This window comes from Triturus cristatus, chromosome 9 (genome assembly GCF_964204655.1).
Source record: "Triturus cristatus chromosome 9, aTriCri1.1, whole genome shotgun sequence".
In the NCBI taxonomy this organism is placed as follows: domain Eukaryota; kingdom Metazoa; phylum Chordata; class Amphibia; order Caudata; family Salamandridae; genus Triturus; species Triturus cristatus.
Genome location: NC_140592.1, coordinates 534,686,344 through 534,712,784, shown reverse-complemented (window position 1 = coordinate 534,712,784; position 26,441 = coordinate 534,686,344). Strand labels below are relative to the sequence as shown.

General features: G+C 41.4%; 1 protein-coding gene across 6 annotated transcripts in view; it reads left to right on the top strand.

The window, feature by feature from the left end:
- LOC146798257 (inositol-trisphosphate 3-kinase B-like) overlaps positions 1 to 26,441 on the top strand; it is an 856,729-nt gene that overhangs the window by 219,522 nt on the left and 610,766 nt on the right. The window contains exon 1 of one of the 6 annotated variants that reach the window (XM_085625540.1): positions 7,156 to 7,231. The exons of the other annotated variants lie outside the window; for them this stretch is intronic. The gene's annotated coding sequence lies outside the window, so the exon portion shown is untranslated. Of the gene's footprint in view, positions 1 to 7,155; positions 7,232 to 26,441 lie in introns of those variants that run through there. 6 annotated transcript variants of the gene reach the window in all.

The window sequence follows — 26,441 nt, the reverse complement described above, 5'->3', positions numbered from 1 at the left end:
AAGATATTAGTAGTGGGACTACTCGTAGTCTTAGGATCAATACCCCGGAGGAGGGGGGAGCCCAGAAAGGAAAAGGCCCAAAATAGGGCCGGACTGGAAAAGGCGGTAGAGGCCGTGGGGGTGGGGTCGGTACAAAGGCTCAGATCTCAGGGGCGCTGGGGCGACTTAAGGGGGCAGCGAGTACTATAAAAGTGGGCCAGGGAGTGAGCCCACTACGGAAATGGGTCTCATCAAAGGGTGAAGTAAGATCAATTGTTTCTAGGCTATCCAATTTAGGAACATTTGGCCCTATCTCAGCTACTCCTACTTTTACTTCGAATAGTCAGCTAGATTCTGCTGCCATCTCACCGGTTAATATCCCCGAGTTCCTGCAGGCTTCTGAAACAGTCAATACGCCTACAGCTAATATGCCGGCTTCAGGCAGCTTTCAGAATAGGTCTCAGGAGACACCTGTGGAGCATACTCACACGAAAGGGTCTGTATCTGCTATAACCTGCAACCAATCTATAATGTCCATACCCCTATCACCAGCTATTGGGTCATTGTCTACAGAAGCTTTTGGTGCTGAATGTAATCCTGATCTGAACCCACAGGATGAAGGGATTGGTAGGGTTGATGAGCCATCTCTGTCTAGAATTATGCAGGTACTTAATATTCAAAGAGCAGAAGCACAACTATATTATCAACAGGCAAGGGATGATAGTACCGAAATTAAAAAGTCGCTTTCGGAAGTCACTGCCAAAGTTTCTCACCTTGTCTCTGAGGTTTCTGATCTCCAACATCGTGTGGCGTCCATGGAGGAGGTCAATGCTCAAACCGCGAATCAGGTTACATCACATGAGTCACAGATGGTGGTTCTGATGCAGTCCAAAATTGAGGACCTTGAAAATCGGCAGCGACGCCATAATCTGAGGATTTTTGGGATCCCGGAAGGGAGGGAAGGGTTGGACCCTCGGGCATTTATTGTGGAGCTGTTTCAAAAAGCATTCCCTGATTTAGATGATTGGGACATGGACACGCAAGTTCAGAGGGCGCATAGGCTGCCGCTATTTCTTCCACAAGGTACTCAGTCCAAAAGAAACTTTGCTAGGCCTATTCTTGTTTTTCTTGGCAACTTTTTGCTTCGTCAGGCAATTTTTTTTAAGGCCCGGCCCCTGTTAATGTGGATACTCTGTCAATTTTTGTGCGATCTGATTTATCTAAGCCTACTATGGAAAAGCGTTGGCAGCTCCGTCAACTTATGGATCCTCTTAAGGTTGTTTATTCACAGGTTTTTTTACAGGAGCCTGCCTGTTTAAAAGTTATCAAAGATAGTCACACATATTTTTTCTTTAATGAGCAGGAAGTGAGAAAAGCACTTTCTAAGTGGCAATCTACTCCTAATGCTTGATTTGTTGTTTCACTACAGGATATTGTAAACAGGGTTGAATGGGGTTGATAATTACTGTTAATAATGATCTGATGAAGTTGCCCGTTGTGGTTCTTTATAGTAACATGGGGTCTCTTAATTTAGTGCTGCTTTCTGTGTGTAATATTTTTCTCTTTGCTAAAACATGTTGTATTACTATGTTTCTATGGCTGGCACGGGAGGGGTGTGGGGTGGTGTGTGCGGTGGGTGCTCTGGGGGGTGGGGGTGGGGCGCTCTCAAAATCCTGTCACATCAGGACAGCTAAGTAGGGGGGTGATTCCTTTTCTAAGATACAGGGTGGGGGGGTTGGTAGTAGTAGGGGTGGGTGGAGTTGCAGTGGGTCTTAGTGGGAGGTGGGGGTCAAATGGTCACGTCACAATTAGAACAGTACAGAAAGTGCACAAACAGATTTTTTTTTGATTATAGGTTCGAGGGGGGAAAAATTTGTTACAGATAGAGATTGATGCGATATTTAAATACACTTAATATCGAATGTTAAATGTATGAGTTGGAATGTTTGCGGGCTGAACCAAGCCAGTAAAAGACGATTGGTAGCGGAAGAGTTGAAGGTGTTTAAGCCCGATATAGTGGGACTTGCTGAAACCCATTTGGCTTTTAAAGACAGAAAATATTTGAAACAGCTAGGCTATGAGCTGATAGTGTGTACCTCACAGTCGGCATCCATCCGGGGGGTTGCATTGTTGAAGCGTAAGCACTTTGAGATAAGGGTTCTACGCACACAGGATGACTCTAAGGGAAGATGGGCAATTGCTCAGTTTTCTATTTCAACCATAAGATGCCAGTATGCATGATTTATGGTCCTAATATTGACTGCCCTGATGTTATTTCTTATCTTAGCTCAGAATTGTTGGAATGGGCTGGGGATCTCATTGTAATGGGTGATTTTAATTGCAAGAGGTAGAATGGTTCAGGTGAGGGCAGCGATACAAGATTTGCTTTATTTACATCAATTGGTGGACGCGTGGAGAATGCTGTAACCCACAACGTCGGGTTTCACCTTTTTTTCTCATCCGCATAAACAATATTCTCGAATTGATATGATTTTTACTAATTATGCTTTGTTGGATAACTCTTCTATGGTGGTATGTTCTAAGATTACATCGGACCATAATCCCATTAAGCTTACTGTTCATCTCGGTCTTGAAGTGGGAGTTCAACCCAGGGAATTTTCGTTTCCTAGGCATCTTCTTAGTGACTCAGACTATGTAACCTACATGCAAGGGGTTCTTAAGGAATACATAACAAATAATCTTCATACTACATCCCTTGCTATAGTCTGGGATTGCTTAAAAGCTTATATGAGGAGGGCTACACTTCAATATATTGTTAAGCAGAATCGGTCTAATTTTAGTCAGCTTGAAAACGATCATAGGTTATGTATGGATTTAGAGCAGCAACATGCTCTAGCAATTGTTTTGAAGGATATTGATGAACAACGAATATACTTACAGATTATTGATATAAGAGCGAAGCTTAGTAGAAGGTTAAAAGATGAAGCCGCCAGTAACTTTCTTAAGCTTAGAACTAGGCAGTATGAATATGGAGAACGGGTGGGATGGGTCTTGGCCTATCAACTAGCCGACCAAAGGGCTAAGGTACATATTAAGAAAATTAATGGCGTAAATGGCGTTACCTTCACTTAACCCCAAGAAATTGTGGAGCAGTTTAGGATTTTTTATGCTGATTTGTATAGTGAGGCAAGTGGTTATAATTTACAATTGGTTATAGATTACTTACAAGAAAGTGGGCTACCTGCTTTAGATCCCTCTCAAACTTCGATACTGGAAGGAAATACTGATTTAGTAGAACTTAATTTAGCAATTGGGGCATTACCCTCTGGTAAAGCAGTGGGCGAAGATACTATCCCACTTGAATTCTATAAAAAATTTAGGGATGTATTGACTCCAGTATTTCTCGAGCTGGTAAATGAGATACTGCAAGGAGGGGATTCACCCCCCTCTTGGAACAAAACTAACATCATTGTTTTTCCAAAAAAAGGCAAACCAGTGGAAAATATGAGTTCATACAGACCAATATCTTTAATTAACTCAGACGCTAAAATCTTCTCAAAACTTCTAGCGTCCCGTTTAGCCCCATTGATTCATTTATTAGTTTCAGAGGAACAGCATGGTTTTGTTCCAGGTAGGGTCACTGCTGCACATATAAATACTGCTATTGCTACATTCGATATTGCCAATCACTTGGATCAGCGGATTGGGATGCTGATGCTGGACGCCGAGAAGGCCTTCGACCGAGTGGCCTGGGGATCACTGTGGTGTACAATGATATCTCTAGGTCTTGGTCGGAGGTTTGTCTCAGTGGTACAGAAACTTTATTATAAACCAACCGCTATAATTAAGCATAGTGGCTTTGTTTCTTCCTCTTTTAGTATTTATCGGGGTACACGGCAGGGATGCCCGCTTTCTCCTTTACTATTCGCTTTATATATTGAGCCGTTTATTAGACACCTGCTCCACAATGTGTCTATTGCACCAGTGCTTCTTAATGGTATGTCATTAAAAGTCACTGCGTATGCAGATGATATCGTGGTATTTACCACTGGGCCAGTAGAAGCTATAACAGAGATAACCCAAGAGGCACAACGTTTTGGGTCTTTTTCTGGATACAAGCTTAACTTAAACAAGACGCAGTCAATTCTTAATTTTATACCTATATTAGCCCCACCTTCGCTAGGTATTACTGCGACTGCTACATATCTAGGTGTGTGTCTTAGTTCCCGTGTTGACGATCTTATTGATTTAAACTATGAACCACTGCTGAAAAAAGTTACTCTTGATCTGCGTAGGTGACATAGGCTACCATTGACCATTATTGGGAGGTGTAATATAGTTAAAATGACTATATTACCCAAATTTCTTTATCTGTTTCGCACCATCCCATTAAGAGTTCCGATTACTTTTTTCAAGCGGCTTGATAGTGTTATTGGAAGCTTTATTTGGGGCTATCGGAGGGCGAGGAGAGCTCTTAGATATATCAAGCTGTCTTTTGAACAAGGTGGTTTTAAACTTCCGGATTTCAGAGCCTATTTTTGGGCCGCTTTTGTTAGTCGGATTCAGTGTTTACTTAAGGGACCAGGGGCCATATGTAGGTAAATTACATTATCCGAATTTTACCGATTCGGTATTTATGAATCGGTAAATGTAATGTAGGTAAAATAATACCGAATCGGTAAGTGTCGGTATTTTAGAATCGGCATTCCTATGGGCCTGGAGGCCCATAGGAATGAATGGGAAGCCAGTTGCCATTACCGAATCGGTAAATACCGAATCGGTAATGGGGGAGGCATCATCATGGGTGGCAGGGTGTCACATTGACACCCTGTTGCACCCCTGATTCGTCCATGTGTGCACATGTGGTGCACATACATGCCCTAAGGGCATGTATGTCTGCCACATTGCACACTTCAAAGTGCACAAAAATGCTTTTTTACACCTATTCGTCATTTACCACCAACTTTTAGTTGGTGGTAAATAACGAATCCCCACACCCACGACACACTCCCCCTACATCTCATTTCAGGATTCGGTATTTACCGAATCGGTAAAATTACCGATTCGGTAATTTTACCGATTCGGTAAATTACCGAATCCTGACATGATCCCCCTACATAGCAAAAGCCTAAATACCGGTCGGTAACGGGATATTTACCGAAAATCGGCCGTTACCGACCGGTATTAGGCTTCCTACATGTGGACTAGATGTGGTAAAACCGTAGTTCGCATATCAGTTGGCCTGTGGCTTGAATACGGGATTTTTATTACATCACTTGTCTGACCCGAACTACTACAAGAGAGTTCGATTTAAGATCAGTCGGCATATCTTCCGTATTTGGCAGGACATATGTAAAGCATTTATTTTGCCAGATTGGCACGAATTTATCTTCTTATGGGGCAATCCGAGGCTCCCTGGCATATTTTCGGACTCGGTGGGAAGAATATGGCAACAACATGGCATAACACTGCTAGGACATCTTTATGATGAACACGGCTTTAAGTCATTCTTATCATTGACAGAGGAATTTGGGATAGCCCATAATTCATTTTTCAAATACTTACAAATTAGGAACTTTTTTACCCAAGGCGAAGGCCTGTTAGTTCTTCACTCTACAACAGAGGTACTTCGGATAATTTTTAAAACTTCGGGGCGAGGCCTTATAGGGAAAATATATCGGTGCTTTCTAGCTGTATCGGAAGATGATGTTACACAGGTTACAGCCAAATTGAATCACATTTTTGAAGTTGAGGTGACTACTGATGAGGTTTTGGAATCATTGGCTATAATTAGTTCTTCAGTCACCTCAATTAATTTAAAGCTGCAACATCATCGTCTCATGTTTATGTTGTATTATACTCCAAAGGTTATTTCTAAATGGGCTGTGTCCCATAACTCTTCTAAATCTTATTGCCCTAAGTGTAATGAATATGCTGTGGATTTGCGACATATGTTTGTTACATGTCCAAAGCTAACTGTATATTGGTATGAGGTTGCTTGTGATTTGAGTAAGCTAATAGGTAAGGATACTTTATTATCTGAGAAAGAAATTTTACTGGGAGCAATATCGGATACTGGCAATGTTTCGAATTCTCTAGTGTCAATTTTCATTGCCTGTGCTCGTCTGTGTATTGCTAGGGCATGGATTGAAAAATGCAGTCCTAAAATTACTGATTTTTGGTTGTTACTGAGGGGGGTTTATGAAATGGAACGGGCACTTGCCAAAGCAAGGGGATTGCGATCTAGGGAAAAATTTGGGAGGGTCTGGTCCAGCCTTCAGTGGGATTAGCAGTATTCACGTTTGTATTTTATTACTTATTATATTATTTGTATTAAGTGTTTATATCTATCTGTTATTATTGTTTGTGATGATGACATGTATATTTCCCGTCTGTGCCCTGAATGTTCTTTTTTTTCTTCTTTTTTCTTTTACTGTATAAGTGGCCAATAAAATAAAAATAAATTAAAATTAAAATAAAAAAAATTTAAAAAAAGGAATCAGCTACCTTATTAAATAAAATATTTGCTTTACATTCCTGGGAATATTTGTATAAACACTGCCCACTCACTGTATCTCCCTGTTTAAGGCAGTTGCTTGAAACTTTTAACAAGCATTGATAATGCATCGGTTTCGCCAATGTAATGAATAATGAGCTGTTTTCATCAATGAGTGTCTGGGAGAAGGAAAGTGCTCCCTGACAGATAACATGGGAGGGGGTGGGTGGTGGCACAGTAGCCAGATCTGCTGACTCTAGAGCTGGAGATCTCAGTTCGAGTCCTGGTGGTGCCGCGCAACATCGTGCGATTCTGTGCAAATCACTTAAGCTCTCCTGGTGATAACTTGTTATAAAAATATGCTGCAATAGTAAAAGGCAAAACTTTATGAAAATATAGTTCCACCACAGCGGATGTTAACAGTATTTCAGCTGCAAGAATCTGATAAGAGAAGTAGATGAGGAACAAGCATTAGTAAATGCAGGAAAATCTACTTCAGCCAATTGAAATGGAGGAAAGGTAAGTGGCAAGTGCAGGAACCAGTGAGAAGCCAGGAAAGAGAGGAGGCGTGATGTAAGACCCTTTTTCATTTATATTAAAAACACAAGATTTATCAAGCACAGCACAAGCGCTCTGCAGGCGAAACCTAAAATAAGTGCCACCATCTCTTCCTTCAGAGTAGTACAAACTCAGACTAAATTCTCTTTCCTTTCAGCTCTGAAAAACAGAAAACCTGGTGAATTTAGAGCGACAGCACCAGCCACAGGGATGGAGGAAAGTGGTTTGCTATCCTAGGTGAATAATTTTTATTTTGAAGTGCTGTCAAACCCTGGTCAGGAGGTAATAGGGCATACAAGGGCTACTTGTCCTCAACAGTGGTGGATGAGGTTGTTTGCATCTGCTGTCATGGGGAATGTCCGACTATGCCTCTGCACACTGGGCCTAGTATAACCCTTTCCATTGGCAGTTGGCATTTACGAAGGGTGGTGGGGCGGGTGGGACAAAAATAAATAAGTAATAAAATAATGACACTTACCTTCCTGGTGCAACGTCTTCCTCGCTTGGATCTTCTCAAGGCAGGCTCCATCGCTGGTCCCAAAAAACGTCCCTAACCAATCCTGGTGCTGCTCTCTTGCAGCATGAGAGAAGCACCAGAATTGGAGAGCGCAGCCTCCTTCGGCGCTCTCGAGGACACTGGAGGCCTATGCTTTATCTAGCCCAGCTGTTTTAGACAGCTGGGTTTGAGAGGTTTAAAATGTGCATGTCTGACTGGCCGTCGCAAGACAACTGGCCAAGGAGACATGTGCACGCACATTTTAAACGTAAAGTGCCCTGCTCATCACTGCTTTCTGCTGCTGCCCCGCCCTCTTCCTGACGCTTGGGTCAGGGCAGGGTTATTGAAAAATAAAATGGCAGTAAATGAACTTTATTATCATTTTATTTTTCAGCTCTGGGGCAATTTAGTTAGTCGGACGATGCTTCTCTGCCGTAATGGAGGAGCCGCCCCTGACCCTTTCCGAAGTCAGCTTTCAAGTTAGCGAAGGTGAGCAGTCAAAATCTTTTCAGGGAAATAGTATGGTAGTAAGAGCTCAGAGCTCAAAAGTCAACCGAAAGACACACTAATGTGTTGTCCAGCTTGATGCTTATGCTTTAGTTAAAAGAAGGTATTCTGGAGGATACGTCAACCTGCAAATTCCTCACCTGCAACATTAGATCTATTGTGAAGCACACCATAGAACTATGGGACCTCATCTCATAATCCAAACCTGGGATTTGCTTCTTCACTGAAACATGGCTCTGTGCTTCTGCCATCCTTCATCTCACTAGCCATTCCTGAACACTACTACCTGGTCAGATCTGACAGGACAGAATGCCCTGAGGAGGGGAGGGGCATTGCCATCGCCTTTCATATCTCCCTTAGGGTTGAGCTTATCAGCACAGTATGTACCGGGCGGCTTGAGATTTGCATTTTTAAGTTGCTATTATCAGCTACGGAAGCCTGGAAAGGGGTGCTATTGTATTGCCCTCCAGGTGCTAAGAAGGATTTCTCGCAGGCGTTCATTGACTTTATTGCACCTTATGTCTTGGCCTCTCAAAAATTCTTAGTATTGGGTGACTTTAATTACCACTGTGAAAACACTGATGATCCCGGTGTCACTCAACGTTTAGCGTATCTGGAATCACTTGGACTCAAATAGATGATGTCCGGCCCTAAACCAGGAAAGGTCAAATGTTGGATCTAATTTTTACTGACGTTGAGGAAGAAACATGTGACTCTCTGCTGCCTGTTATCTGGTCAGATCATTATCTGATCCATTTCTCCATTTTGTGTTACAATGCTGGTGGCAAACCTATGAAAGTAGCTAACAGGCCATGGCGTAACTGGAACTCAGTCACTTACTCCTCTTCACCTTCCTCCTTTGCAGATGTGAACACAGCACCAGCCGCGGTCCGTGCAGGTAACTGCTGTGGGACCAGGTAAGGGGGAATTTCAAAGGGACGATGCAGAGGGAAAATTAATTACTTATTTAATTTTCCCTCTGCATCGTCCCTCGAAATCCCCCCTGAGCCGGCCCCACCGCTGTTACCTGCACGGACCCCAGCTGCATAGCCTTATATATTTATCATGACTCTTTAACAACCTCTAGAGACTATATTGCACCACTCAGGAAATTATCCCTTGTCTCTTCTTGAAGTTCTGCCCAGTGGTATTCAGACGGTTGTCATGCGGCCGTTGCTGCCTTCCTGTTGGCAACGGGTTTCTCCTTGGTTTAGCTTTTCACATCGTGCCAGCGCATCTTGGCCTCCTCACCACTCCGACTGCATTCACGATAGAATGCCATTTTTCCGTTTGTGTTGCCAATGACAGGGTGGAAGCGACAGACAGTTGTTGTTAGTGCTCTGTCACCTCCGTGACGACGATCCGGTTGTCATGCGGACTGTACCCCGTCTTCCTCTTCTCCTTGGCCTTCCCCGGCCCCGGGATTCCTTGCAGGTGGTCTGTGGGGCTTGTGGGGTTTGCGTTGACCTGGGCACTCGTTCCGGGTGCATCCATGTTGCATGTTGTTTATTTTGTTTATGGTGTGTTTTTCTTGTTCTGCTTTTATAGTGCATTTTCCCTCCTGACGCGTGAGAATTGCAGGCCTTTCATTGGTTATCGCTGAATTTTGTATCGCGGTTGGCCTCATTGCAACTTTATTCGTGTTTCGCATTTTTGCAGCGTCGCGTTGATTTTAACGCAGTCATTTGACGCGTTATCGTGTGACTATTGCATGGTGCCGCCATGTTGAGATTACTACGTTAACACGGCGTTGTTTTCCCGTGATAGACTGCGATATGCAAAGTTGCGTTAAACTAAATTTGCAATGATTAGCACACGTTCTTGAGAATATCCCCCTTGGTGTTTTCAAATTTGAGCACATCCATCAAGGGGGCCGTTGTTAAAAAGGTAGGGGCAAAAACTATTTCCTTTACTAATATCTTTGGCAAAGACAAATTTGAACTAAATTTGCCAGATGTTTATTAGCATTAGTTTTCTATTGACCAGGTTTTGTGTCGGGGGGCCAAATTTAAAGGGAGGAAATAACATTTTCATTTGCTAGTAACTTTGGCCTTGTTTAAATAAACTGCATGAAATGTGTCAGGCAGTTAGAAAGTAAGTGCAGTGCAAGTATTTCAGGTTTTGTACAAGGCCATTAGGGGGATAGAGATATAGCTGGTCAAAACATTTTTATTTGCTAATAACTTTGGCACTGTTTAAGAAAGCTGCTTGAAATGTGGCAGAGACTAGCATGTTTAGTTTACTCTTATTAATCACATTTTCATGCAGACCCATAAATTGAGTGGTCCATTAGCAAGAGGGGTGTCAAAGAAGTAGCATTTTCCAATAAATTTGGTACAGTTTGATGAACCCTTATGAAATTTGTCAGATATTATGTTAGCAGAGTTATCTTTCTATTGATATATTAGGTTTGGAACAAAGGTGTCCTGGGGACGCAAAAATAAATGAGGGGTAGTACAAGTTTCATTCCCTAATACCTTTCACTCTTTTTGATTATTATGTTTGAAATATGCCAGACCGCATATTAAGAACTGTGCAAGTATACCAGGTTCATGCAGTACATATGGGAAGAGAGGGCAAATTTAAAGGGAAGGGTAAAAAATTATTTAATTTTTCAATAATTTTGGCAGCATTTGCAGTATCTGCGCAAAAGTTCCAGACAGCATATTCAGCTTGCTCTAGGTATGTTGAGTTCCTTTAAATGGGTTCCATTGAAATCCGTCATGAAAGACACAACTAAAACGGGGAACAAAAATGTGTTCATTTCTAATTTGAATATTCTTTTTCTCAAATTGGAAAATTCGGTAAACATATACAAATAATCAGCATACTTTTTCATTTAAATCAGAAATAAGAGGTAAGTATAGTCATAAATACAGTACACAATCAGGATCAAGGTTAGAGTCAGAGTTCATGTCAGCTAATTCATTCTCATAAATAGATAGATGTAAGTTCCTTAGTTAGGGAAGCAGTTAGTGAAGGCCGTTCTTGTCTTAAGTGACTGTGTCGGTGGTCGAATTTAACCAGTTTGGTTTCAGTTCTGTGAGAGTTGCAGATTGTGATCTACCACTGCGAAGAGACAGAGGTGTTAGAGTCTTTCTAATGACTAGTAATTTGCTGGTTAGCGATTTCTGTAAATAGATTAAGGAGACTGATTTGTGGTTTACTTAGAGGGTTGTTGGGGAAAGGTATAAATTAAGATTGTTTTGAGTGAGAAATTATAATTTGGTAAAATGATGGAAATGTTGCCTTAAAAGATTTGTCACAAAGATGTGGCTAATTTTGGCACAAGAGTACTTTTTTCATCTTGGCAACACCAGTAGTGATCATTTATCAGAAAGCTGCATTTAAAAAGCTTACTGGGAGACCAAAGTGATCTATGCAAGAGAGAAAGGATGGTCTGTGTTTCAGAGGCCAATTTAGTCAACTGTAGGCTCTTTTCCAAAATATTTCCACTGCCGGCAAAGATAACGGAATTTTCAGTGCTATAGCCCATTATTTAAGGGAGTCAGATTTCATGGGCCTGGCTTAAGTATTTCTGATTTACAAGCATGTTACAGGAGTTGAAGAAGTGGGTTCATTTGTTGGTCAGATCATAGGTAAAGAATCACTTTAAATTTGGTTTTGAAACATTTCTGAATAAATCACTTTAATGATACGTTGAATATTGTTCTGATGATTCTTTTCTTCTGAGTTGTTTAAGTTATAGTGTACTTGGATTGGGTGACAGAGTATTGATAAATCTTGTTCAGCTAGTTGCCCAACAGCATGAACGCTTTAGCCATCTAAAATGCCCAGAATTATTGGGGACAAGTGGTTTCAATATCACTGCTAAATCAAAGGGAATTAATTAGTCACTCTGCTTTAGTAGTCCCCAACCACTTTTTATGGCTGCTGATAATATTCGTTGCTAAAGTGACAGCTATGAAGGGGAACATCCTTCTACTGATGATCACTTATTGGATTTCATTTTAGAAATGTTTGTTACTAGGGATAAGAGCCTAGATATTGATCAGATTGTGTGTGACATCACCAGTTCTCAATCTCAGTCTTAACTTTATTCGGTCATGCGACCATTAAAGTGCATTTAAAATACATACAATAAATAAATATAGCAGCCTAAATGAAAAAAAATACATTAATGTACACGTCAATGGATACATATATACATTACATAGGTATATATTGACCAGAATAAATACCGTACACCAAGTTCAATATAGTAATAAAATGGTCATGTACAGATAATTTCTTTACAATTAATAAACTTAGGGCAACTCATACCTCCAGGTTTCTAGACCACATAATCAGTATGTTTAAAAAAATTAATATTTCGCATTATTGATATACTGTCACATAACTTACATCATACACAATAGATACACAGTGTTAATTCAATTCAATAATGACTTTATTCAGAAGCAATTAGCCATCGATAAAAGCAGTATATAATACAATTCAGATATAAAAAAGCATAAAAAATACAATTCATCGGACCAGCTCAGAGTGCATGCCTAATTATACAATAAAAACACAGAAGTAAAAGAAAGTTTAAAATTAAATAGCAATACTATAATATATCAATAGTAAAAGGACAGGTGTGCAACGGTTAATAGTTATAAATAGGAAAAATGTACTATCATATCTAGGATAATTATTTTGCTGCATTCACGCATACCTCCTATAACATAATTGGCCGAAATACAGCAGGACTAGAGCTGAGAAGGAGAACAAAAACCTCATATTCGGTCTGCCATGTGCGCCCCACCTACCCTAGCAAACAAGTTTACGCTTTTTTAATCATAGGAGCATAAGAATACAATAAATGATATGCACTTAAAATGTATATCACCACCCAGAATAACACCATGGTACAATGCAGCGCTTCCTCTAATAGTTATAAAATTTACGTAAAGCACCACATACATGGTGTTTTGTGCCATTGCATCTTTACAAGGACATTTAGTTAAAGTTGTAGAACCAGTCATTCATATTTGAGAAACTGACCAATTGGTGAAAGTTGCCCAATCTTAAACAAGTCAAGACAAACCTATTTCTTGCATTTAAAACTGCTTTAAGATGGGGTTGCATACCAAAAGTGGGTAAAATTATTTGATTTTTCAAAACACTGGGTTTAAAAATTTCGGATGTAAGTCTAAGATTCTCCAGATGTGTCACTGCTTCATTTTTTAAAGAATCCCTACTGGTAAGGTCTAGTGTTTCAGGCTCCTTGAAATACTCAGGGTGGCCCAAATCATTACATAAGCTTTGAATGTAAACAGGCCATGGTATACGCTGGTATAAACCTGATTTAATACATTCCCTGACTATAACACGATTTAAGTCAGTATGTTTAGAAGTCCTTACTTTATGCCACAGTAGGATGGGATGTAACATGGTCTGTAATGAATGGGGCTCCAAGCTCTGCATGGCATACTTGTACTGGAGCGGTTTTGGGGTGTCAGGAAAATACCTGGATAACTCATTCTCTACCAGTTGTATGTCACTACATTTCTTGTGTCCCCACACACCCACCCCGTAGAGTGCAACACTAAGACATTTAACTTTATAAATTGACATCATCAGATCTGGTGGATTAGAACCTAGTCGCTGGCAAACCCTCTGAGTGCCATACGGACTTTACTGAATTGTAGTTTCTGAATGGAAATGGCTTTATTCCAAAAGCACTCTTTATCAAATAAAATCCCCAACTAAGAAAAAGTATTGGTACACCCTATAGTTGTGCCATGTATTTTTAGATCAAGATAATTAGCGGTGTTCCTCCCACATTTCATAATGAAGGTTTTTGATTGATTTACTAAAACACCAAGGTTCTGCATGAATTCAGCAAAGTTTTTAAGCAGGGTCTGAAGAGCAAATGGAGTACGTGCCATAAGGACGGCATCTTTGGCATAGAGGAGGGCTTGTACAAGGTGAGTTCCTACTTGCGGCAGATCTTTAGAAGATGGAGTAAGTACCGCACCCACGCTATTTAGCTATAGGGAGAACGGTAAGTGGGCCAGGACACAGCCCTGTCTCACCCCACTCTCCACCCTAAAGGCATCAGTACATTCCCCTCTAATACCATATCCAACCCTTCCTTTACATCCCGAATATAGATCCCTCAGAAAACTGATAATCGGTGTCTCTACCCCCCAGGTCTTTCAAAATTGTCCACAGTTTAGCATGTATAACGCAGTCAAAAGAGGTCAACAAAAGCTAAGTACATGTTCCCCTCTTTAATTTTGACATACTTCCCAAGTAGCATACTTAAGTTGAGACTCAGTTGAGACCTCAGGACGAATTACATACTGTAGATCTGAGATATTGTTATGTGTATCCACCCAGTTTTGAAACCTGTTCACAATAATACAACCTACAATCTTCACCAAGGAATCAAGTAGAGAACTTGGCCTATAACAAGCAGAGTTTGATCGATATCCCTTTTTATAAATAGGGACAACAACTGATTCGGCCCATGTTGGTAAAAACCCAGCTGTGCAGCATGCTCCGAGTACTGAAGTCAATAGGGGCCCCCATAGCAATGTTAGCTTTATACAGATCTCCAGGGATTGCACCTGAACCTGAGGCTTAACCATCTTTGCTAGCCAATATTGCATTGTTAACTTCCTCCATACTAAAGAGGACCAAGGTGGTAGTCTGTGAGGAATCTGCTATTGACATAAGACTATGTCCTTGCTCTAATGGAGGCGCAACATTAGGCAGAGAATAAATGCTAGTAAAATGCTTTATCCAGTCTTCCATAATGGCCATCTCAATCCTGGGGACCTCATCTACTGTCAATGGTGGGGAGTTAACTACTCTCCAGACAGCTCTACTGTCCATACTAGCACACGCTTCAAATAAGGATTCCCAAGCTATCTCCCTTAACTGTAACTTCCTTAACTTCACCGCCTTCTTCTAGTCAGCTCTACAAGTCTTAACCTCAAGGTTGCATCTGGGGCATTTATGTAGAGCCTCCTTTAACCGTTTATGGGCCCTAGTGCATGTCATATCAAACCAACCCTTTTTTTCCTGTCTTGCTTTTTTGTTTACAACTGAGAGGTTCTACCTTACCCCCTGTGCAAATGACAAAAAAGCCTTAATGGTATCGTTAGGCACTATCAAGTCATTTAGACAGGTTCTCTGTCACTAGCTATCAGTTGCTTAAGAGACCCCTCCGGAACAATCTGTGTCCATCGCACGGTATACACATTGAGACTTGCTAACTCAATTTCCTCTGCTTGTGAAATAATATTATTGTGCTGCTGCTTAAAGAATAGAGTTGACAGCAACAGAGGATAATGATCACTTGATAAAATCGAGTGAGCAAGAAAGTTAAATGCCTGAACAGCGCACCTATTCGATACTAAAATATGGTGCATCTAGTTATGGAGGCATCGTAGGAGTACGCATCTTTTTATATGTGTTTTTTATACTCGAATACATAAAAAGGGTAATAGGGAAGTGATAACGGAAACCCGTAGCTCCATACCAACTCCCACTTACCAACAAAAAGAAAATTACAACTATAAAAGCAACACCTATTGAGCCAACCTACCTAGACTTACCACCAGCTTGTATGCCATATACAACAATACTAGCCAATACACCCAAGTTGAGATCAGAAGAATATGAATCCTGGGAAAGCCTAAGAAATTAAGCACTTCATTGGCTAAGTAGAAGAGTGGGCCTAACCCACCAACTCTTCATGGAGTTTAAAATGGCTAGGAGGGTAAACTGGGTAGGAAAAGAACAAAAGATCCTCCCTGGTGATTGCATAGTATTAACGCTCAAAACTCCCGACCTAGTTAAAAAGATCTTATGGAAGGGGGGAAGTGGGTTTCTAAATACAGCTGATATAAATATTCTCCCCTTAGGTTATTTCTATAAACCTTGAAATGTGAATGAGAGGGGTGGCATAGACCGAGTGAATGGAGCAAGTACTGAATACCCTTATAGTTTTATGGTGAAAAGTCGATACGCACCACTGACTTCTTTAGAGGAGAAAGATTGACTGAACATCTGTTCCACTGACACCTCCGCAAATGCTCCTCCACAGAGTCACCCAAAACTAGACAGGACTGATGAAATAGTTAATAGTACAGCTTTACTGGAAGGAGCTACCACTAATAGCCCTTCTCTCGAGACTATTTCAGAAACGGATAAGATAGTCGAGATTAATTATAGTGCTGCCCCATTCGAACAACTAAGCCCTCAGTATCAGAGTGTTACACATAGAACAAATAATACCAATAGTACTGAAGTGCTGGAGCTTGTACAAAATGTAGAACAAAACAGGCTGTCTTTCCATAATTTACATATATCTTTACACAGTGACAACCAAATCCAGGCAAGAGTCAGTAAAAATAGCATCACTGTACTTTTCAGTAATGTAGCTGGACGACGGCCCAAATTAGAAAATCACCTCTGGTTTAAGTTTTGGAGCAAATTCGACATCCTTTGATTACAGGAAACATGGTCCCTGGAAGAAATGCATATTGAAGGTTACAAGACTTTTAATACACCAGCCTCTCCATCGGCAAGTGGGAGGCCAAAAGGGGGCTTGTGTATATATGTATCAAACTTGTTAAGGATAAATAAATTATGGTTGACCATCTCAGAACCTAATTACCAAATACTGGTCATTAAAACAGATAAACGAGATACTGTTATCTTGGTTAATTTTTATACAATGCTCAGAGGGAATGTGTAATAGACATCTTAAAACAGCTCAGAAATGCAATGCAGAATATTCAGAACAATAGTAGGGACAATGTATTATTTGTATGGGGGGTGACTTTAATACTGCCTTGTGTCCACACAGTGAGGATGTATTATGTGGATTAGTAGATGAAAAGGAGTGTAACCTCCCTCATTTTCTGCATAGTCCATTGGGTGATGCTCTAAATGAGATTCTATTTTTTCTGGATATGGGCTTTGCAAATGTACTGAGCTTGCCACCTACTCCATTTACGCAGATGTTTCATGGGAGAGGGTTGAGTACAATTATTGATTTTATAATAATCCCAAACAGGTCTTCCTCCAGGGTTCTAAGCTTCAAAACCCACAAGAATGTGTTAAGTGATCACTTTCCCATAAGTGTGGATATATCCGTCTCTACAAAAATACGGGCACTTTATTCCAATGGAATTCAACAAATACAGGATTTGGTAATAAACAAAACAAATGGTTACTCACTAAAATGGGCACAGGTAGAACCACCTGTAATTATGAAAGCAGTGGTAGACAACAGTTTGGAAGAAATTTTGAAATGCCTCGACGAGACTACACCATATAAAGATATATTGGGGTCCTATATACATATAACAGACATCATTAGGAACACACTGAAAAACAGGAAGAAGAAGAAAAGTGGATGGTTTGATAATAACTGTACAAAAGCCTATACTAGTCTAAAGCACGCTCTACACAAAACGGAAAGCAATAGAGCGGAAATAACGCGATGTAGGCATGCATATAATCAAGCATTAAAAATAAGGAAAAGGGAAGTAAAAAGGAATGCCTGGGCCGACTTACATAAGGCGAGTACAGATAGGGATAGTATCGCCTTTTGGCGCGTGGTCAACTCTCCTTTCTTGAGATCCGAGATGACTCCAAAAATAGAAATTGCTATCGATGAAGGACAAAGGGTAGATCATTTTTCTAAAATGTATGCTAAGAAAAAGGAGGTTAGCAACCCAGTTGTCTGTCCTATATCTACTAGCCCCTTAATTGAGAACTTCCCAATTAATATAGACTTCACTTTAGATGAAGTTCAATTGGCTTTGAAAGCTAGCAAGGGCGGAAAGGCACCGGACGGGGTACCCGTAGACTTATTTAAACAAAATCTAGAGCTATGGGGTCCTTTATTAAAACAAGTCTTTGCAGCAGCTTGTAAAGTAGGACTCATAGGAACCTGGTCTGAGTCACTAATGGTACCAATCTTCAAGAAAGGCGATAGACAGAATCCAACATGCTATCGGACGATTTCTTTACTGGACTCAGTGGGAAAAGTGTTGGGTAGCATTATTCTAAACCGTCTTCAACAATGGGTGGAAGATAATGATGTATTATCGGACTTGCAATTTGGATTTAGGGAAGGCCTAGGAACAATAGAACAGGGCCTTAATTTAACAATCTTAATGGAAAAATACACAAAAGCGAAAAAAGGAAAATTGTACCTAGCATTTGTAGATCTCTCCACTGCATTCGATTGCGTATGCCACAATAAATTGTGAAAGACCCTTTAAGCGATGGGAGTTGAACTACCCTTAATCCAAATTGTAAGAGAATTATACTCGAACGCTAGAGCTAGGGTACGGTATGGACCAAATGGGGAATATACAGCTCCATTTGCAGTAGAGAGGGGGGTTAGACAGGGTTGTGTCCTGACACCCTTCTTGTTTACCTTGTATACTAACAGCCTTGAACAGGTAATGCTTGAGGGGTGTCAGGACCTACCGCAAGTACAAAATCGATCTATACCCACCCTACTCTATGCAGATGATGCAGTGATAAAGGCCCAAACACCATTAGAGTTACAGCGGGCCCTTAATAAATACAATGACTATATGGAAAGCCTTGATTTAAAGATTAATGTTACCAAAACTTACAGAATGAATTGCGGGAAGGCTAGTAGAAAACAAAGGACTATCTTTAGCGAGAATAAGAAACTCGAAAGTACACAAACATACCCATACTTAGTTATTCTCGTAGATAATAAAGATACCTGGCAACAGGCCATAAGGGCAAAACAAATGTTATTTATGAGAACTACAACAGCCCTTGTACATTTTGCACAGAAGTTAGGTAAAAGGCCCCCAATGGAACTGATCAAGATTTATCAAGCTAAGTGTGTCAGTGCAGTAATATATGGGGCTGGGATCTGGGGATATTGCAATGTAACTGACATACAGAAAGTGGAAAATGCTTTTATCCGCTAATTATTGGCTGTCCCCCGGTCAACGTCAACCTATATTTGCCACACCAAACTGGGGTTACAATACATTACAGATAAAATAAGGGTGCAGCCAGTTTTATTGTGGCATCGAATTTGGACCTCAACAAAAATGACTTTTAATCAAAAGGTCCTAAGAGATTCCCTTAAACTGGAGCAAGCCCTAGCTATTAGGTGGCTGAAGTTTATTAAAGAATTCATGACCGACCTAGGACAGCCAGAATTTTTTCACAATCCGTCAAAGATGAGTATTATCTCCAGGAAAGTTTTAAAAAAACAATGCATGTTACACCTGGAAGAACTTATATATGCCAGTGAGGTTCATAAGTCAACAGTTCGATTAAATCAAATGATCGTTTCTTCTACTGCAATGCAACCATATTTAACTTACCATGGAACTGGGTACGAAAGATTTGTACTTACACGCTTTAGACTAGACCTCTTTTACTGACTAGTATTGTTTCCTACGATATATGATTGGTCAAAAACTTTAGCACTTTGCCCCTGTGATGGATCCTCATCCCAATCGACAATTCATGCCATTTTATTCTGTAAATATTATTGGGATCAAAGAAAAAGGTGGATCCTACCCATTTTAAAAATTTGGGGCCTGAGGCAATGTCGCCCTGCCTATCTTGCATTGCAGTTATTGGACAATGAATGCTACACAAGAAATATTGCACTATTTTTAAAAGCTGTAATCAAACTTAGGAAACAACTTTGAATTTTAATATACTGACTTATTTGTATAAGCATTTTTAATAATTGAGTCCCATATTGAGAAATGTTTTTATCATGGTAAATGTGAAGTAATGAAATTAATAATATTTTGTCGTGTTTGTCACTTTTTCCTAATAGTGAATTTAAATTGAGTGTTTTACAATAAGTCTAATGTATACTGTGCACTGTGCTTTTATGGTTTTGTAATTCAAAAATGAAAACCGAATAAAGCGAATTTTGAATTTGAATCTACTCGAATGTATTCATGATTATTGTAAGATGGTAGAACTATACCATCCATTTACCTTTATAGTACTGCTAATCATTTTTATCTTATACTTCCTAACGGTTGTTGCAGCTCCTCTATTTTACCCCAGAATAACAACTGTTCAATAAATTCTTATTGAAAACGCCCAGCCTGTTTATTCTGTGTATATCTCTGAGACATACTAAGTAAGCACGAGTGACTAAGCGAAAAGTAGTATATTGTTTCCATAGTCCTGAGGGATCAGGGTTGTTATGTTCGATGGTTGCCAGGAACTATTATCTCCTTGGTAGCACGAGATTCTAGTGGCACTATGAGCTAGTTGATACAAAAGGCCAACATACCTGGTGGGGGTGATCAGAGTTTCTCTGACACCATTCCTACAGTGTATGTTGTCTAAACGTGCAGATCCTGCGGTGTACCTAGCCTGTGTGTAGGTGTTAAGCCAAGAATCCCTCCAGAATTTAGTCAACCCCATTACCTGAAGTGAGAGACTGTGGGACCCCGTCATGGTCTCAAGTTGGACACCCCGCAAGGGATGTTTTAGACAACTGCGATCTGGAGTGTCTGCATGCAGGAACATCAGCGTCTCTGGTAAGTGTGTCAGCCGGGAAGTCTCGTTCTCCTCTCTCTTATCTTAGCAAGATGTGATGTATACCCACCCATAGGTCTCTCCAGGGGTCCAACCTTGCTGTGTTACTGTGTCGGCCTAAGGATGACATTGGGCATGAACTTTGTACATAGATTTTATACAGGAGATGGTAGTCCTGCTGTGCTTCCAAGAATCCTCATGCATAATGTATGAGATTTCGAACTAGGGAATTCATGCATTCTGAATGTAGTGTAGTATCTAGGTAAAAGGTCAGTCCCTGTAAACCGTGACAAGTGTAATGTAGGGAGAGAATATAGGTGAAGGGTGATAAGATTACCTAGGCCTATATTATGGTACCTATATGGAATATCAGAGCGCTGTGGGACCCGCGTCATTACTTTAAGTTCCTCCAGGTAGGGCAGAGATGCAACAGGTGGCCAGGAAGCCTGGAAGGTGGAGTCCTCTCCTGGCAAGGTTTCCTCAGTAAATGAGGGCTTCACCGGGGCTTCAACAGCCGTGGGACCCGCGTCGTTACTTTATGCGCCTCCAGGCTTGGCTGTGATGCAACAGGAGGCCGGGGAGTCTGGGAGGTGGAGTCCTTCCCCGGCACGGTCTCCTCAGTAAATATGGGCTTCAGCGGGGCTTCAACAGCTTCAGCACCCACGTCGTTACTTTAAGCGCCTCTTGGCTCGACAGTGATACAACAGGAAGCCGAGGAGTCTGGGAGGTGGAGTCCTCCCCCGGCACGGTCTCCTCAGTGAATGTGTTCTTCAGCGGGGCTTCAACAGCCCCGCAATCCGAATTGTTACTTTAAGTGCCTCCGAGCACGGCGGTGATACAACAGGAGGCCGGGAAGTCTGGAAGGTGGAGTCCTCATCCGGCATGGTCTCTTCAGTAAATGCGGGCTTCAGCAGGGCTTCAACGGCCGCTGGACCTGCATCGTTACTTTAAGTGCCTCCGGATGCCGCAGTGATGCACCAGGAGGCCAAAAAGTCTGGGAGGTGGAGTCCTCCCCAGGCACGGTCCGCTCAGTAAATGCGGGCTTCAGCGGGGCTTCAACAGCCACGGTACCTGCATCGTTACTTTAAGCACCTCCAGGCACGGCGCTGATGCAACAGGTGGCCAGGGAGTCTGGGAGGTGGAATCCTCCCGCAACATGGTCTCCTCAGTAAATGCAGGCTTCAGAGGGGCTTCAACAGCCAAGGTACTCGCGTTGTTACTTTAAGTGCCTCCGGTCGTGGCGGTGATGCAACAGGAGACCAAGGTGCCTTTGAGGTGGAGTCCTCCCCTGGCACGGTCTCCTCAGTAATGCGGGCTTCAGTGGGGTTTCAACAGCTGCGGGACTCGAGTCTTTACTTTAAACACCTCCAAGCGCAGCAGTGATGCAGAAGGAGGCTAGGGAGTCTGGGAGGTGGAGTCCTCCCCCTGCACTGTCTCCTCAGTTAATGCAGGCTCCAACCAATTATGATGGTCATACTGGCTCGTCTGCAATTTTTGTCCAGTTCTGTGGTTGGGATGGTTGCATTCACTTTTTACAAAATAGAGTTGCAACCTATTTTTTTCAGCTTTATGGTTTTCCTCTTATCTCAGATGATTTTCTTGGAAAAAGGCAACATGTGATCCTAGTTTATGTAACTGTTTGTCATAATTTACTTCCTCTTGATTGTGCTATTGAACCATGAAACATATTTGATTTATATGTATCTAGTTATGGCAATGTGTTGATATGTAATAGGTCAAGTCAACTGGCTCTCTTGTGGAAGAAATGCATTGGTATAAACAGGGATAAAAGGGAGTTATCTAGCAAGTGGCAGACAAACCGAAGGCAGGATACTTTTTGGGTGGTTAGGCTTAAAAGCAGCAGAGGCATTAGATGATAAACTAGGGGTGCGTTCTTGTAGATATACTTCCTTTGGGGATGTTTGTTACTAGATTACTTTGCATATTGGAAGGCTGATATGTCTCTACTTCTTCAGGTTTTAGACAGTGTTAGAATGTTTCCAGTTCTTGAGGTACATTCAAGATTTTAGTTTTGTCATTTTACGTGATTGTACATGGTTTTGCAACACCCAGGTTAGATACTACTATATCTGATTTTGTAATATTTCATTGTTCATCTCATATTGAGATTGTATTTCCTATGCAGCTGTTGCCTATGCTAGATCTTGTGAGATGTAAATTTGTTAACTACACTATTTAATCATCCATCTTTTCTTTGCAGTTTACAGTATCATGGAGGCAAGAGTGACTTCTAGAATATACACAATTGTGCCTGTGGGTTTAGTCTTGATGGAAGATGGAATAGAAGGGCCTAGTAGTGTGCACCTTGGACATTTAGAGATTCATGCCTATTTATAGCAAGCTATTTAGTCAAAAGACTGGTTAGAAAGGAGATTAAATTGCCTTTTTCTCTCGCTTCTGGTATGCTATCTAATATGACATTGTTTCTCCTGCTCCTTTGTTCCATGTCCTCTTGGACTTCATAGAGTTTGTGCATGTAGAATTGAGACTTATGAATTCTTTAAGGAAGGTATTTGAAATATTCAATTCTGCATTGAGTTTCATTTCCATAGTATAAAGCTCCCTTCTGTTGTCTCTAGTTTGTCTATCTTATGTTTTATTATTAATTTAAGGGCTGGTACTTGCCACCATGTTAGGCACTTATTATGTTTGTTTTGAGATTGTGTTCACTTGGTTTTGTTGTGGAATACAGTGTGTAGGATGTTGGTTTGCTTGAATGGTTGGTTTAATTGGGTTGTTTGGCTGTTTGCATACTTCTCTTTGCACGCTTAATCATTTGACTGTTAGAATATTTGAGCACTTAATGGTTTGTCAATTAGCCTGATTGTCTGTTTGCTTGCTTGCATGCATGCTTGTCAACTTTTAGCCCACATGTGAGCTTGCACTGCTTGTTTGTTCATCTGCTTTTCTACTCAAAACTTTGATTACTTGGCTTGTTTTGGTCACTTGTCTGCTTGTTCACTTTAACACAAACTTGTTTTTGTGCTTGTTGTCAATCTACATGATTGTTAGCTTATAAACCTTATAAGTCAGCTTTGGATCTTGCACCTTGCTTGCTTGTTTTTGTGATTGTCTGTTAGACTGCTAGATTGCTTAACGGACTTTGCTAGCTTGTCTGCTTGTTCATTTGAACCCTCACTGAAAGCTAGATCCTTGAATGTGAGTTGAAATACTGGAGTAGACGATAAGATGGTTGCCTTCGTCCTTGTGTATAACGTTGAATAGTTTTTTCAAAATGGCTGCCACTGGGGCTAGTGAGCTCTATCAGTGCATGGGCTTTCGATGCAGTGTATGGCTTGTGCAGATGAGTGAAGCAGCTTCTTGTGTGGCAGTGTGCAGCCTGCTTGTCAGCTTACAAACATTATATTTCAGCTTGTGATCTTGCACCTTTCTTGCTTGTTTGTCTGATTATCTTTAAGACTGCTAATTGCTTAGCTGGCTTTGCTGGCTTTTCTGCTTGTTCTTTTGTTCATTTGAACCTACACTGAAAGCTAGCTTCTTAAATGTGGGTTCAGATACTGGAGTAGACAATAAGATGGCTACTGTCTTCCCTGTGTGTGTAATGTTGATTGAATTTTCCTTAAATAGCTGGCATTGGGGCTGGTGTTCTCTCTCAGCATAGGAAACATTCTATGCAGTGTATTCCATGTGCAGTTGACTGAAGCAGCTTATTGTGAGGCAGGTTAAAAGCGCAGAGTGGAGTGTGAGGAGTGGGACATGCAGAAGCCAGTAAAGTAGGTAATTGTCAGGCCGAGCAACCATCAGTATGCCGGGCCCAGGTTTTGTAAGCAGCAAATTACCAGACACAAGGGGTTGTGTAGCTATGTGCATGCTCTAGTGTTCTAGAATGTTCGTATGGTGCTGATCTGATGGTGCTGATAAAGCCCTGCTGAAGATCACAGAGGTGCTCATTACAGGGAAGGGCGTCTCTTGGGTAGAGGATCAAATGGCAGCAGGAGGGAATGACACCAGGCAATAAGTGGGCTTGGAGACAACTGAGTCAAAATTTCACAAATACCCATTTCATAGAGAGTATCTTGCATGGTAAAATGAGGTTAAATATGCAGGATGACCAAGATTAAGATGTCAATAGACCTGGTCTGCATGAACCCTCATTCAAAGGCTTACTCAAAGGCAGCCATCTTGCAGCTTGGCACGTCACGACTCAAGCCCCCACTTCCTAATAACTTTGGCACCATCTGATAAATCTACACAAACTTTGGCCGGCGCATTAGTGGGGCAGGTTCAAGAGGGATCAAAAAACGTTGACGCTGATAGATAAATCTGTGTGAAATCTGGTAGGCAGTTATTGTGAAGATATGAAGTTTCATTCAGATAAGCCGAGGGGTACACCCTCACCATCATATACAATCTCATACTTTCCTTCATACGTTCACACATCAACCATCGTATCACAACACAGCTACAGTGAAGATACCCACAATCAACATCACACATTTATGCCCTTATGGGAAATTCTTCAGGAGTCCTGGGTCAGATTAGTGGCTCAGATTCTGACATTAGAGACGTTTATCACTGGTGTCCTGGTGCTTCACCTTACTGTTGAGCTCAGACCTAAAGGTCTAATTTGCCTTGCTTGTCTTCCTCCTTGGCTCAGCCAATATTGATGAGGTCTGCATTCTGGTATGCTATATTTGGAAGGCTTGATTAGCTAGCGTGTTCATGGTCAGGGAAGTTCATCACATTGAGTTCTTCTCAGGCCCATACAACAGATCCCGCCCACACAAACTATAAACCCAACCCAATAACAAAGATGTGCTGGCGACATCTGCCATTGAGTGGATGTGTTGTCTTCCTTATGGTCACATATTAGACTTTGTTTAACTGCTGACAGCATTAATGGGTTGATTAGCCCATCTGGCTTCTTGGAGCTAGTTTCCACTAGTGGACTCACCAAGTAGGGACTGTTTTTTTCATGTAGGGCCCTCGACCTAGGGCGATTCCGCAGGGCAGCACATGTTGCTGATACACTAGGGTGACCCGGACTTTGCCTCTTTGTTATGAGAGGGTAGGTCACAGTTTGTTACCTCCTAAGCTCTCTTCTCTGTCTTCCTGCAACGCACCTCCGTTGCCCATGCTCAGCAATCACTTGACTCCACATCATCTTCTTCTGGTGGGCAGTCAGACTTCTCTAGGTTCTGATCCTGGAAAAAGAAGTTGGCAGTAGTTACCCACACCCTAGAGTTCGAAGAGTTCCTTAGTCACTACTAGTGTGGTTACCCCAGAATCAGGAAAGGATATTTGGCACCCTGGTTTGGAAAGTTCTACGTCATGTTTTTAAAAAAATACTCTTTATTGAAGTGCACAGGATATAAGATGCATTGACTTTGACCCATAGAATCATATTTCATCAGTATACTTTGCTCTGCAACAGCAGTAACAACAAACACCTAACCACCTCACCCCTCTACTCTTGTACATGAACATTAGAAAACAGTTGGTCAAATAGACCCCAATCAGTGAAAGAAATACCAATTTGATCTTCCACGGTCCGGCTCAGATCTCAGCAAGTCCCCTTCCATCTTGTGGTTTATGCTGCAGGAGTATACTACCCCTTGTCAGCAACCCACACTTTGGTAAAGTGTGCTCATATGGCAGTCATATCTCGCATCTTTATCACATTCATTGTAAAGGTCTCAATGGCGCCCCTGCGGACTGGCTTCTAAGGATTCCCACGGGGGGGCAAGCCGAGCAGCAAGATGGCTGCTTGGTGAAGTGGCTCTGCCAGCCGAGTGCATTATCCAGCAATTATCCTGTATTTCTACCACTCATGCATGCTTAAAAAAGTGTGAAACGCCTTCAGCAGGCAAAGCGGTACACTTTGCGGTGTTCAGCTTTGCGGTGTGCTGCCCTGTAGGAGAGTGG